The sequence below is a fragment of the Ambystoma mexicanum genome, chromosome 9 (genome assembly GCF_040938575.1).
Source record: "Ambystoma mexicanum isolate Mex_15411 chromosome 9, UKY_AmexF1_1, whole genome shotgun sequence".
Lineage (NCBI taxonomy): Eukaryota > Metazoa > Chordata > Amphibia > Caudata > Ambystomatidae > Ambystoma > Ambystoma mexicanum.
In genome coordinates, this window is record NC_090931.1 from 977,565,723 (window position 1) to 977,579,442 (window position 13,720).

Below are 13,720 nucleotides of genomic sequence, written 5' to 3' on the forward strand. Positions count from 1 at the left end.
GAAGCCGATGGGAAAGAGACTTGGGAGAAGAGATAAACCCTGAGCAATGGGAACTGATGTGTAAAGCAGCATCCAATACATCCCTCTCTAGCCAATACAAGGCACATGCCATCAAACTCCTACATCGCTGGCAATACGACCCACTCAAGTTGTCCCGGATGTTCCAGACACTGAGCCCAAGATGCTGGCGAGACTGTGGAGAGACAGCCGACTACTGGCACATGTGGTGGACCTGCCCACACATAAAGATCTTTTGGGAAGAAGTCCTAACGTGGATCAAAGACATAGATGGTATACAAAGAGATACGGACCCACACCTGATTCTCTTTGGACTAGAGAGAGACGAGGACGGATGGACTAGACTCAGAGGTCTTGCCCCACAGTTACTCCTCGCGGCCCGAGCGCTACTTGTAATAAAATGGAAATCCAGAACAATCCCAAGTAAGAAAGAATGGATCTGCCTAACCACCAACATCTACACGATGGAGACGATCACTGCTTCACTACATAATAAAGCGCCACAATGCGAAACCCTATGGTCGGAATTCCGAAGTAAACATCTTTCCGAGATAACGGACTCCCAATCAGATAATGATACTGGACCTTGATTTAAAACAAAACCTGATGGCCTTCATTGAGAAACGGTGTTGACCCTAGAACCAGAAATCTATCCACTATGGTTATATTGACGGAGAAAAATGACGCCGCTAAGATGCACGCCCTATTGGGGGGAGGGGGGTGGGAGGGTACGGGTTATGTTACTTTCTTTGTTACAACCAAGGAACGGACTTGAATATAGTAACGATCTACTGAAGGAAATATTCTAATGCTGTTTCTTAAAATGTAACCAAACGCCAATAATGCTGTAACAGGCGATATGTTTCATCTGTTTTTCTTTTTGTTGCCTCAAAACCAATAAAACCAAATTTAAAAAAAAAAAAAAAACAGGCAGACTACAAAAGCAGGCTGTAAAGGGTGCTGCAAAGCAGCAACAAACAACAGGATTCAAAAGCCAAAATCAGGATATTCAGAAAAGGTTCGCTGCTCACGGGGTCACAGGAGCACATGAGTACAGGAGCACAGACGCACCGAAGCACCAATGCACTGAAGCACCGGAGCACCGGCGCACCAAAGCACCGAAGCATGAGCTCCCAGTGGAAGCAGTTGACGGAACAACTGCTTCTGTCAAAGGTGAGCTTATAAAGGCCCTCCCATCCAACAGCCCAACAGGGTGGAGCTGATTACAGTCTCAAGCAGCTGTGTTCAATTAAGCCCAACCCCTGCTTCAGTAGCCTGCAGGAGTGGATTCTATGGCAAGACAGGAGGCTCCTATTATGCATTAGCTTTCTTTACTCTGACATACAAAGCAGCAAAGAAATAAAACATTTTATAAAACTTCTGAACATTTTTTGCAACACAACTTCAACAAATACATTTATAAATGTCCCATTACAAAATGGCGGACAGCTCATGCCCCTTTGGTAGCCAATGCGCATGCAGCCCAGTCCATAAATGTCCCTTTCTCCAATAACAAATCCTCTTTCTTTGCTGTAGACTGACACAGCTAAGCTACTCTCTCTAGCTCGTGCCTTATTGTGCATTCTTTAGACTTTAGAGTGTTAATTGGTGTTACTTTGTTTCATATTGAGTTGTTTTGTATCATTGGTTGAAATTGTCATTTCATTTTTCTTTCTTTATAAGTTGTGTTCATTCGAGCACTGTCCTCAGGTCAGAAGTGTTACATTGTGACGCCGCTCCGTGTGGAGCGGGCACCTTCTAACTGAATTATTTCATTTCCTTTACTTTGAACTGGGCGTTCGCGCTGTTCTATTTGTTACAATTGGTTAGCCGCTTGCCTTCCAGGAACCAGGCAGCGGCGCGTGTGTGAATTTCTCCTCATGAGTGGGGGTTTGTTTGAAAAGCCAGGCCTTCCAGAGCGTTTGCGCTCTTTCTTGCAGCCGGGCCTGTGACGCTTGCTGTTTATTTACTGAAGCGTTTCTTCCTGACACTGGTCACGGCATTTGCAATTATGGGCATTTCTTTCACACGAAGCGTGTGTTTGTTTCTATACGCTGCTCGCGTATCATTGGAGGCCCTCAGGCTAGGCCTGCCTGTTTGTGCCTTGGTGTGTGAAGGTGCAGTAGCATTCCACTATTTTCATTGCACCTAAAAGGAGTGGGTTAAGTTTCATTTTATTCTGTTTCCCTTTATTTCCTTTTGTGCTCCTTTTGTGCTCAGCCTGCTCGGCTGTACCCACTCCTTCACCCTGCTCGGGTGTATTTAGCCTGCTCGGCTGTCACCAGTTTCTCACCCTGTGGGGTGTACGCTTGAATTGTTTAAGCCTGCTCGGCTAATTTGGGTGCTTGTGACACACAGCCTGCTCGGCTGCCTTGATTGGAAGTTTTTTACACTTCTGTGGTGACCAATGATGGATAAGTCTGGCATGGGAAGTAATAATGTTGCCCCTAATTTAACGGATGCCAGTACACAGGTGCGCCCTTCCAAGAAAACAGTTAATGGGGGGGGGGGGCAGGCAAATCTACTGCCTACAGTGGAGCAGGCTATCCAGTCATCCATTGATTCAGCCTTGTCTGGCCTTAATAATACACTGGCTTCAGCATTTGACAGGCTAATTCACCGCATAGCGGATTTTCACCCTCCTCAAGGTGCTGGCCCCTCTGAAGAGCCCCAAGCCCCGAAAAAGTGTACTAGAAAAGTGAAGCATATTTCAGGACAACTCAGTCCTCGCCCAGTCACTTCCCCTGAGTCTTCCCCTAGTAGAGCCCAAAAGCGCCAGCAGGAGGAGTTTCAGCCCTTTTCCTCAACCCCTTAGCCTTCTTATGCGCAGCTCCCCTCACAGATATCCCCTATACCTGTCTCTTCCTCGGACTCTTCTGAGGACTCTGATTCGCCCCCTAAGAGGCATAAGAGGAAAGTTGCTCCCGTTCCCTCACAGGAAGGTCCTGTATTGGACATTAATGGGGTTCCCTTTTTTGACCCGGCCCCCATTTCGCATCCCAGATCAACAGAGTGGCAACCCTCTCCAGAGATTGCCTCATTCCTAGAGTACTGGATCAGGCGCCCGCTGCCTAAAGGGGACAGGAGCAAGTTAAGATCGGAATGCCCTAGGCCAGTCCTGCAGGACAAGGTAGCGTGTACTCCTGAGATTGATCAGCCCATGGCAGTGTTCTTGACTCAGAAAGGCAAAGATCCCAGGAAGGGGGTGGACAAGGCCTGGCGCGGCTGCCAGGACAAGCTCTTAGATGTTCTGGGTCCAGTCACTCAGATTTTTGAAATGGCTGAGGAGGCGGCGGCCTCCAATTCCCCTGTCGATGTACATATGTTAGGAGGTTGGATTCAGAGAACTGTCTGCCTGCTCGGCAATGCCAATGCGGCTATGTCAAAGGAGAGGCGCAAGTCTCTGCTAATGAGGCTGGACTCCAAGCTGGCGCATATGTCAGAGAGGGAAGCGGGCTCTTCCGCTCAGGGAACTTTGTTTGGTGAGAGTTTCCTCGAAGATTTGTCTGCGTATGTCCATACGTTTACATCCTTGGATAAGGCCCAGGCCAATATAAAGAAAGTTTTCACCCAAAAGGTTTTCCCCAGGGCCGGACGAGGTAGAGCCCGCTCTTCCGGCCGCTTTTCCCAGGGCCATTCCCGCCCCCGTCAGTTTGCCTCACGAGGCGCCCAGAATTCATCCTCTGCTCGAGGTGCATATACCCAATTCTTCCCGCAACAGAATTCGGGTTGGAGAGGACGTGGTGGCAGAGGTACCAGGAGGTCCAGAGGAGCATCAGGTATTTTCTCGAGTGTTAAATATGTCTTCCCCCAAAGGTATGGGAGGCAGGCTGGCCAAGTTTCTCCCACAGTTGAAATCCCTCACATCGGACCCCTGGGTGTTGCAGACAGTCCAAGGTTATCACATAGAGTTCTATTCCCCTCCTTGCCAGTTGTCAATACCCGCCCCTTTGGTTCTGGACAGAGTAAAGCAGTCACTGATAGATGTGGAGATCAAGGACCTCATCTCCAAGGGAGCGGTGGTACCAGCCTCTTACAGGGCATCCTAGTTTCTGAGTACCATATTTCTAGTCCCAAAACTGGATCAAGGGTTCCGGCCAGTGGTAAATCTAAAAGCCCTCAATTCCTTTGTGGTTTACCACCACTTCAAGATGGAAGGAATTCACCTTCTCAGGGACACCCTCCTTCCGGCGGATTGGATGGTCAAGCTGGACCTCAAGGACGCTTATTTAGTGGTTCCTGTGTTCCCTCCACACCAAGAGTTCCTTCAGTTCCAGTGGGGGGGTCGGATTTGGCAATTTGCATCCCTCCCGTTCGGCCTGTCCTCGGCCCCATGGTGCTTCACGAAGTTGATGAGGCCTGTGATGGCTCCTCTCAGGTCCAAGGGGATGAGGATAATTATTTATCTGGACGACATGCTCCTGTTGGCCCAGAACTCTCAGGTTTTGCTATCTCATCTGGAGTTTTCGGTAACTCTTCTTCAGAGTCTGGGGTTTGTGATAAATGCCAAAAAATCCATAATGCAGCCTACGCAATGTATCCAGTTTCTAGGCTTCGATATAGACTCAAAAGATTGCATCCTTCTCCTCCCAGACAGCAGGCTGTCCAAGATAAAGAAAGAGATCCGGGGTATCCTCAGAAGGGACAAAATCTCTCTCAGGTTATTAGCCAGGATAGTGGGGATGTTGTCTGCATCCATCCAAGCAATTTTCCCAGCCCCTCTTCATTACAGGGCGCTGCAGCGTCTGAAGGCTCAACATCTGCGCAGATGTCTCTCTTACTCTCAGATGGTGGAGCTGTCCCCGAAGGCCAGGTTGGAACTCCTTTGGTGGCTCAAACACATGGAGGCCTGGAATGGGAAAGCAATTTTTGGTCCCTCCCCGGATGTAGTTCTGGAGTCCGATGCCAGCAGAGCAGGTTGGGGAGCCAGGCTAGGTCAGGTCTCCACGGGGGGAAAATGGTCAGAGGAAGAGAGGGATCTCCATATCAATTGACTGGAATTGTTAGCAGGTTCTTTTGCAGTCCGTAGTTTCCTCAAAGATCAGGGGAATTGTTGTGTGCTCCTACGCATGGAGAATGTCTCAGCAGTGAGATATGTCAATCGTCTGGGAGGGTACAAGGTCCTAGCGGATCTGGCGAGGCAGTTTAGGCATTTCTGTCTGGACCGCAATATTGTGTTGAGGGCAGAGTACCTTCTGGCATCAGCAACGAGGTAGCGGATTGGAACTCCAGACACCTCCAAGACAAGAGCGACTGGATGTTACACAGGGACCTCTTTGCCAAGATAGAATACCTTTGGGGTCCGTTTACAGTAGATCTGTTTTCCTCGAGGCTAAACTGTCAGGTGCCCAGGTTCTTCAGTTGGAGACCAGATCCTGGCGCTCTAGCTACCGATGCTTTTCTTCAGGATTGGTCAGGTCAGAGGCTGTATCCCTTCCCTCCTTTTGCAATGATAGCCAGAGTATTGGTACAAGTACGCAGGCAGGAGGTCATGTTAGTGATTCTAACCCCCTTTTGGCCTTCCCAGATATGGTTTCCGGCTCTCCTAGAGCTCTCAGTAGACATTCCCCGTCTTCTTCCCTGTCATCCTCCGTTACTAACGAACCCCGGGGGTTTTCCTCACAAGTTGGTCCTTCAGGGGCACCTCTCCCTTATGGCGTGGAAGATTTCAGCGCTTCCTGGTGCTTCCGAGGCCTTTCGCAGGACTCTATGTCAGTCATCAGAGACTCTTGAGCCCCCTCTACCAAACTGGGATACTCTTCAGCGTGGAACCGCTGGTCTAGCTGGTGTGTGGTTAGGCACCTCAATCCCATTTCTGCCCCTCCTGTAGAAGTAGTTAATTTCTTAGTAGGTTTATTTAAAGAAGGTAAAGCTTACAGCACCATTAATGGCTTCAGGTCCGCTATCTTTGCAGGTCATCTGTTGGTTAAAGGGGAACCAGTGGGTAGACACTTCTTGGTACGTAGAGCTCTCAAGTCTATTCGTATTAAAATCCCTCCAAAGCCTAAATATTCAGTTCTTTGGGAAGTTAATTTAGTATTGGATCTCTTTGGAGCCTGGCCCCCTAACGAAGATCTGTCTTTGCAACAACTTTTTTCCAAATTAGCAATGCTGCTGTGCCTGGTGTCTATTAAAAGAGTGTCCGATATCAGAGCTTTAGATGTGGATAACAAAATGTTTACCCCGCAGGGAGTTACCTTTTTTATTTCAAGAAGAACAAAGTGTATGACTTCCTCGATTTCTTATCCCGCCTTCCCTGAAAACAATAAATTGTGTTTTATAGCATGTTTAACATGTTTTGAGTTAAAAACTGAAAATCTGTGACCTCCTAATACCTCTCAGCTGTTGATTTCCTATAGGAAACCACATAAACCGGTATCCCCTTCCACTTTAGCTAGATGGATTAAGTGGGTTATGCGGGAGGCGGGTGTTACACTTCCTCTTTTGGTCCCCATTCTGTTAGGGGTGCTATGGCCTCTAAGGCCGTCTTTTTGGGTGGCAGCCTAGAACAGATCCTTAAAGCAGCTGGTTGGTCAAGAGAGTCAACTTTCAAAATGTTTTATCATAAACGCATTGCTCACGTAGCGGTTAATGTTCTGCAAGGGCTTTGAACTTGCAGAATAGGAGCCTCCTGTCTTGCCATAGAATACCTAATCCCCCACACTAACGTGAGATGGGGGTTTAGATTCTATTAAAGACAAGGAGGCGAATATTATACAAAAACCCACCCGCCCAAATTGTGTTCTGGCAGTTTCAGATTTCGGGTGAGAAGCCCTGCTTTAAGGAGATCGGCTCTGGTTCTATGGAGAAGGTTCAAGTTTGCCTGGTACATGGATTCTTCGTTCTGGGAATCGTGTGAAGGATGGCTGCAGTGAATTATCTTAAAGGACAACATCAGAAAGAGGATTTGTTATTGGAGAAAGGGACATTTATGGACTGGGCTGCATGCCCATTGGCTACCAAAGGGGCATGACCTGTCCGCCATTTTGGAATGGGACATTTATAAATGTATTTGTTGAAGTTGTGTTACAAAAAATGTTCAGAAGTTTTATAAAATGTTTTAGCTCTCAGCAGCCTATCCTGCAGTGGCTTGGAACAGGTGAATGCAACCAGGGACTCTCCAGCTCTTAGTAGCTTGCTGAAATCACATGTACCCAATATGCCTCCGCCAGCCCTCTGCCTCTTGGACAGCATACATGTATCAGAATGCATCTGCTAGTTCAACCCAAAACCTGGAACGGAACATGAAATTAGATTGGTCCAAAACTGCAGCGGTAAAACAAGTAAATGAATGGAGAGGGAGTTTGTAGGTTTTAACTGCAAAATTATGCCATAAACATAGGGCCTCATTACACGTTAGGCGGCCGCGGAATGAACGGTGCTGGTAAGGGACCGACACCGTTCATTTCGGGCCACCCTATTACGAGGTCTGCAGCGGGTCCCGCTCTGGAACGCCTGGTCGGACCAGGCGTCCTTAGTGGGACCCGCTAGCAGACCAGGATGCTAACAACATTATTAACGGGCCCGTTGTTAGCATCCTCCCCATTCCCATTGAGCCCAATGGGGGATCAAATGGGAATGTGGATGTACCGGGTCCGGGTCCCGAGAATGGGAATTACCGGGCCCGCCAAAGTCGGCATGGCCCGGTAATGTCCTATTCCTGGAACCCGGACCCAGTACCCGATTTGGGGGTAGCCATACCGCTAAAAATGGCATGGCTACCTCTATACTCGTAATGAGGCCCATAGTCTCTGAATACGCGCACGTAGTGGTGGTTGGTGGCAGGTGGGTAGGATCCCAACAATCCAGGTTCTTTACTAAGCTGGATTCCCGAGGAGGAGGGCCAAGGGAGGACGGCCAAGGGGTGGGATGGGGGCAGAGTGCTGTCTTGCTACAGATCAGGATTTCGGAGACAGAGCGGGGAGGAAAAAGAAGGGAGAAGAGTGATTTGTGAATGGTTTGCAAGGAAATTGGAGATCCATCTTAAGGCTGTCTCCCTGATGCCTAGGGAGTGGGCTCTGTCTGTGAGAATGTTGTGTTCAATAGTGTCAAAGGCTGTCGAAATGTCAAGGAGGATAAGTGCAGCAAAGTCATCTGAGTCTGTCATTCTTTTCATGTCACCCCAGATGGACACGAGGGAGGACTCTGAGGGGTCTGAATCCAGACTGGGCAGGGTTGAGTAGGCAATTGGATTCTGTGAAGAGGCAGAGCTGAGAGTATGACGTGCGGTCTAAGAGTTTGGCAATGAAGCAGTTGTTAGAGATTGGGTGGTAGTTGGATGGAAGCTGCAGGGAAGATGCCTGATGTCAGTGAATGGTTAATTACCGATCTTGCTGCCTGCACAGGTTGAGGAGAGTATATTCCTAAGGAGAAATGGGGTATGGGTCTCCAGGGGATCCGGAAGGTGACTACTGGAAAGTAGCTTCAGGAATTCTGGATGGAAAATGGCAGAGAGGAGGGAAGAAGGGACTGTGGGGGAGAGTGAAGAGTCAGGAGAAGGAGGAGACGAGAGAGGGGCGATTGTTGCTATTTTGGTGTTGATGGTGTGGGTGTTTTCAACAGCTGTGTTGTAAAAGTGATCTGACAGGACACCGCAGAGTGCTTGGAGTTATGGGCATTGGTGATTCGTTTTCCTTAGCAGTATCTTTTGGCTTTCCTAATTTCTGCCCTGTAAGCCCTGATCTGCCTAGCATAAGTGGCTCTGTTCTGGGGAATGGGTTGGCCCTCCATTTGCGCTACAGGCAGTGGTTAATGGATTTGAGGGAATGTGTGACTCACTTGGGAGTAGGGCCTAGTCTGTGAGAAGTGTATCTAGTTGGGTGAGAGGGATGAGGGCATTAGAGAGCCATTGGTCGAAATGATAGATAAAGGGTAGTCCTCCTTAGAGAGGGAGGTTGGGAAGGCAGGAAAGCAGGGAGTCAGCCCGGTTGGGGGGTTACAATGCCCTTGTTCCAAAGAGATACAGTGGAGGATGGGTTGGAGCTGGTGATGTAGAGGTGGGCGGGTGGCGGTCATAAGTGAGAAGATGGCAGCATGATCAGTCCATATTAGTGGACGCAGAGAGAGTGTGGAGATCAAATTGGTAGAGATGAATATTGTGTCAAGGGTGTGCCCTGCTATGTGCGTGGGGCTTGATATTAGTTGGGTCATGTTGAGGGCTTTGATGTTGTCAGTCAGTGTTGCAGGGTTGTTTCTCGGAGTGTAAGACTGTAGATGCAGTTTGTGGAGGATGGCTAATACCCTTGCGCTGCTGGATCTGTTGTGCACAATTAGGGAGTAGCCCAAGGGGGAAAGCCTTGTGCGTGAGGGGTTGGAAGTCGTCAGAGAACCAGGTTTCAGTGATAAAAAGGACGCCCTTGGACTTTCAGAGGAGATAAAGTCTTACATGATGTGTTTTTTTTGGCAACAGATCTGGCATTATAAGGATGCAGGAGAATGGCTAAGGTGGGCATGGGTGGGTGGGTCTTGTAGAGTTGGGAGGAAGGGGACTAGAGGAGGGAGAGAGTGCGTGCAGGGGCGGCACATTTCTAGGTGGAGTCCCTGTGGGGGTGGGGGGTCAGAGTGAAGAAGGGGGTGCTTGGTGGAGGTGAATAGGGGGGATTGAGGGTAGAAGGGGGAGGGAAAGGGGTTGTTCCTTAGGGGCATGGGAGGAGATGCTGGGAATGATCTAAAATTGAGAGGGAAGGAAGGGTTCTTAGGAGGGGGTCGGGTGGAGAGGGAGGGGTGAAGGTCTATCTGAGGGGGAAGGAGAAGCATGTTAGAATATCTTGTGGAGGGTGTGGGAATGGAGGAGCAGCTGGAGAGGGTGGGTGCGGTAGATGAGAGGAAGATAAGGGGGGTAAGGGAGTTGATGTTCAGCTGGAAATAGGGGGGGCAGAGTTGGGAGTGTTGGTAGGGGAGGAGAAGAGAGGATGGACTGGGTTGGGAGGGAGGGAGGAGGACATAGTGGTATAGAATGGGATCTGGGTGGGATAAGAGGTGAGGACTGATGGGATGTTAGCCTAGGGTGGTTGCTGCTTCTTTGTTTTGAAGGGTGTGCGGGTGCCAGTGGTGTATGAGTTAGCTCCCGTAGGGGGTGTATTTGCTAGGGTGGCCCAAGCTGCACATAGGGATGGGAAGGGTGTGTGGGGGAGGGGGAGGGGGAAGTGGGGTGGAGGGTGTATGAGGGAGAACGAGGATGTGCTGGGAAAGTTAGTGGAGATGGCAGTAGGGGGTGTGCGTGCTGAGGGGGCATGAGAAGTTGGAAGGGGAGTAGTGGGTGGCTTTCAGAAGCTGGCCGACAAGAGGGAGGGTGGGAAGGAGGAGGTGGGGCAAGGAGTGGCTGTGGTCTGGTTTCTGTAATGCCATAGTGTTCCTCTGACCTTGGAGCTGCTAGGCATGGTGGAAGGTTGCTGTCTGTATTCTGAAAGGATGGGGACATGCCTATGGGCTAGTGGCCCTGTCTGTGTACTCAGGCCTGGAGAAGGGGTGGCAGGTGTCAAGGGTGGGTGAGAGCAGGGACAGAAGCAGGGCCTGACTTCAGAGAAGGGTGTGTGGTAGTGGTGTAGGTAGGCGTGATGCTGTAATTACACGAGTGCCACTAAATTCAAAGACAATTGTAGTACTCAGGTACCAGCCTGTTTCCAAGTGTGTGTTATATGAAGCTATGGTCAGGGTTACTACCAAGAGACAGGAAAGAAAATAATGTTGCTCTGCTTGAAGTCCGGACGAATTGTCCACACCACATAGCTTACTCCATAGATGCCGGTTGTCAAACTCTTGCCCCTGTATATGGTTAGCATGTGCCTGGTCGGAGAATTGTTTTATGGTTCTTACTAATATGAATATACATCCTGAGTCCTGTTTCATTTTCCACCTTCGTACAATCAGATTCTCCTTCCAGTTTCGCTGACAGTCAAATGCTGTATCAAGGGGCTCAAAGCTTTTACAAACTTTACATTTTTAGACACCCAGGAGGATGTCGATATTTAGTTGAGAAACACATTCCATAGCATTTATTTACATTTACCTTGAGTCCCCTGTTGTTCATGAATTTAACATTCCCTTTGATGACAGTTTGCAGAGACCTGGTATTTCTAGCTAACAATGCAGCCTAATGGGCGTAGCTATGAACAGGTAACCTCCTAACCTCATACTGTGGTACATCCGCATTAAGGTTTTCTAAAAAGGATGGTAGATTATTAATATAAAGAATCAAAGGAGGTGTGCAAGAACGCACCCCTGCCGAATCCCATGATCCACTTTTATGTCGCCCCTCATTACGCCTTTATTGACGCATGGAACATGGACCATAGCCTCAATGTGAAGGGACTCTAATACTTGAAGGAGTGATCTAGGAACTCTCAGGTCATTTAGAGTACCCCACAGGAGGCCTCGGTGTACGTGGTCAAACGCTGAACTAAGATTCATAAAGGCCACAGAGAGACTATTGATTGTCCCCATCTCAGATGATCTAAAGGCTAGCTGTGTACAGAAACAGAAGGTCACAGTTGTTAACAGTAATGTCTTTGTGAATTGACCCAAAGTGCCGGAAATCATCTTTCCTTTTTGCTCACTTATTTTTGCTGACTTGAATTTACTGTAAATCTGTTCTGACCGAAAAGAAACTTGGTGGAATGGTCACCCTTTAAGAATATGGTATAATAAATGTTTAGAGTGGAATCTTGATCCATAACAAGCAGTATCATTGCATTAACCACAGATGCGAAATACTGCGGGCCTCAATACTGCATGCAGTAATTACTGTTTCCACATGCTGTATTTCTGGAAATCTGCCCAGTTATGAGAAAACTGCTGAATTGGCTGTAATAAATGTTAATTTCCTAAAATACTACATGTACTTTTTCTGGAAATCTGCTGCATTGGATTTCTAATTTTTAAAAATCAATCTCCCCTCGTTTTGAGGAAGGAAATGGCATATATACAGTAGCAGTAGCCATTGCTACTGTTTGAAAGAAACAAATGCACAAAAGGGTCATTCTTCGCCACAATCTTTATCAAAGAGTGTTTTTTTCACTTTGGGTTTAGGACGAGCATTTCTCTATCTAAAGCAAGGTCCCCCAAATTCTTATCACACTCCATAGAAAATGACCCCAGAGCGTCATTGTGTTTTCCCAAAGTGGTATTCCTTGCTAGATGGATCCAAAGAACTTTGTACAGGGTGTCACCAATAGGGTTTATAATCTTATTAAACAGCGATAATTGTTTCCAATATACATGTGCTTTCAAAGAGACTAATCCCAACTCATAGCGAATGGCTGCCATTGGTATTGTGTTGGAAACCTTTAAGCAGCGCCTCCACACCACCGCCTCAATGGTGTCAAGTCTGCCCACCGCTGACTCACTTAACCCCTCAGCACCATACACTAGTTTGGGAATGATCTTCCCCTCGTAGAACAGGACTGCTGGCTTAATAGAATATCTACCAAACCTAGTGTCCAGTTAGTGAGTTGGACAGCGAAGGCAGAGGCTTTTGACTTCAGACCTTCCCACATGAGGGCTGTGCGAAAATCTGGAAACCCAGGTAAAGCATGTAGTCTGTACAGCTCAATATACTCTCTCCCAAAGACCAAACCAATTGTTTTCCCTTTGTTGAACTGCATTATATTTGTCTTGTCAGGATTAATTTTCAACCTGTTCAGATCACCATATTCAACAAATGAATTCAGGAGCCACTGGAGGCCTTTTTTGGTGATGCCAAAAAGGAGGAAGTCGTCGGCACATGATAACCAGGGGACCTTTAAAGACCCTACTTTCGGAGGTACAAAAGCTGACCGATCCAGATGATCCCTAATTTTGGCTACATAGAGGTTGAAAAGAAAGGGGGCCAATACGCACCCCTGTCTTACGCCCTTGAGTACCTCTATGTGGCGAGACAGGTCACCATCTTTATTGAGTCTAACCTGTATAGCGGACCTAGAATGAAGACCCATCAATATTTTCAACAGGGCCCCTGGCAAGCCCCACTCCTGGAGTTCCGCCCATAACCTCCTACGGTCTACCCTGTCAAAAGCATTGGCAAGATCAATTGAAGCCACATAAAACACCCCCCCCCCCAATTTCCGCCCAAGCTTGTTGTTGGAGAAAGCGAATGACCATACCATTTAAGGATGTTGAGTGTCCTTTTCTAAACTCTGCTTGAAGGGCGCCCAGCACTATAGACGGAAATAAATTGCAGTCTGTGTCTATCAACGAGATAGGTCTATAGTTTGATGGCTCATTTCGAGGCCCTTGCTTAGATATGGGCACTACTGTAGTCAATTCCCAAGAGGAAGGCAACACACCCCTACTAGCAATACCAGTAAATCTTATGATTAAGATGTTCCCCGACATATCACGGTCCTCCTTGAAGATAACATTGGTTAGGCCATTCAGCCCGCTGCTCTAGAGTTACGTCAGGCCTTTATCAATGTGAGTACAGAGTCTAAATCAATCGAAAGAGACCAGTTATCGTGGAGCAAAGCCCCCCACCACATTACCCAACTCATGCTCATCACTGTTTCCCAAAAAACTCAACCCAGACTTGTTTTGATATGGCATTGAGTTGATTGAACGTAATGCCCACGTCTCCTGAGTTCACCAGATGCCAGAAGGCCCTCGAGTCCTTATTAATAAGGACACCAAACATAGATTTGGCATCTCTATGGCACATAGTCACCCTGTGACTTTTGCAATAGTTTTGTGTATGTTTGTTTTATTTTTT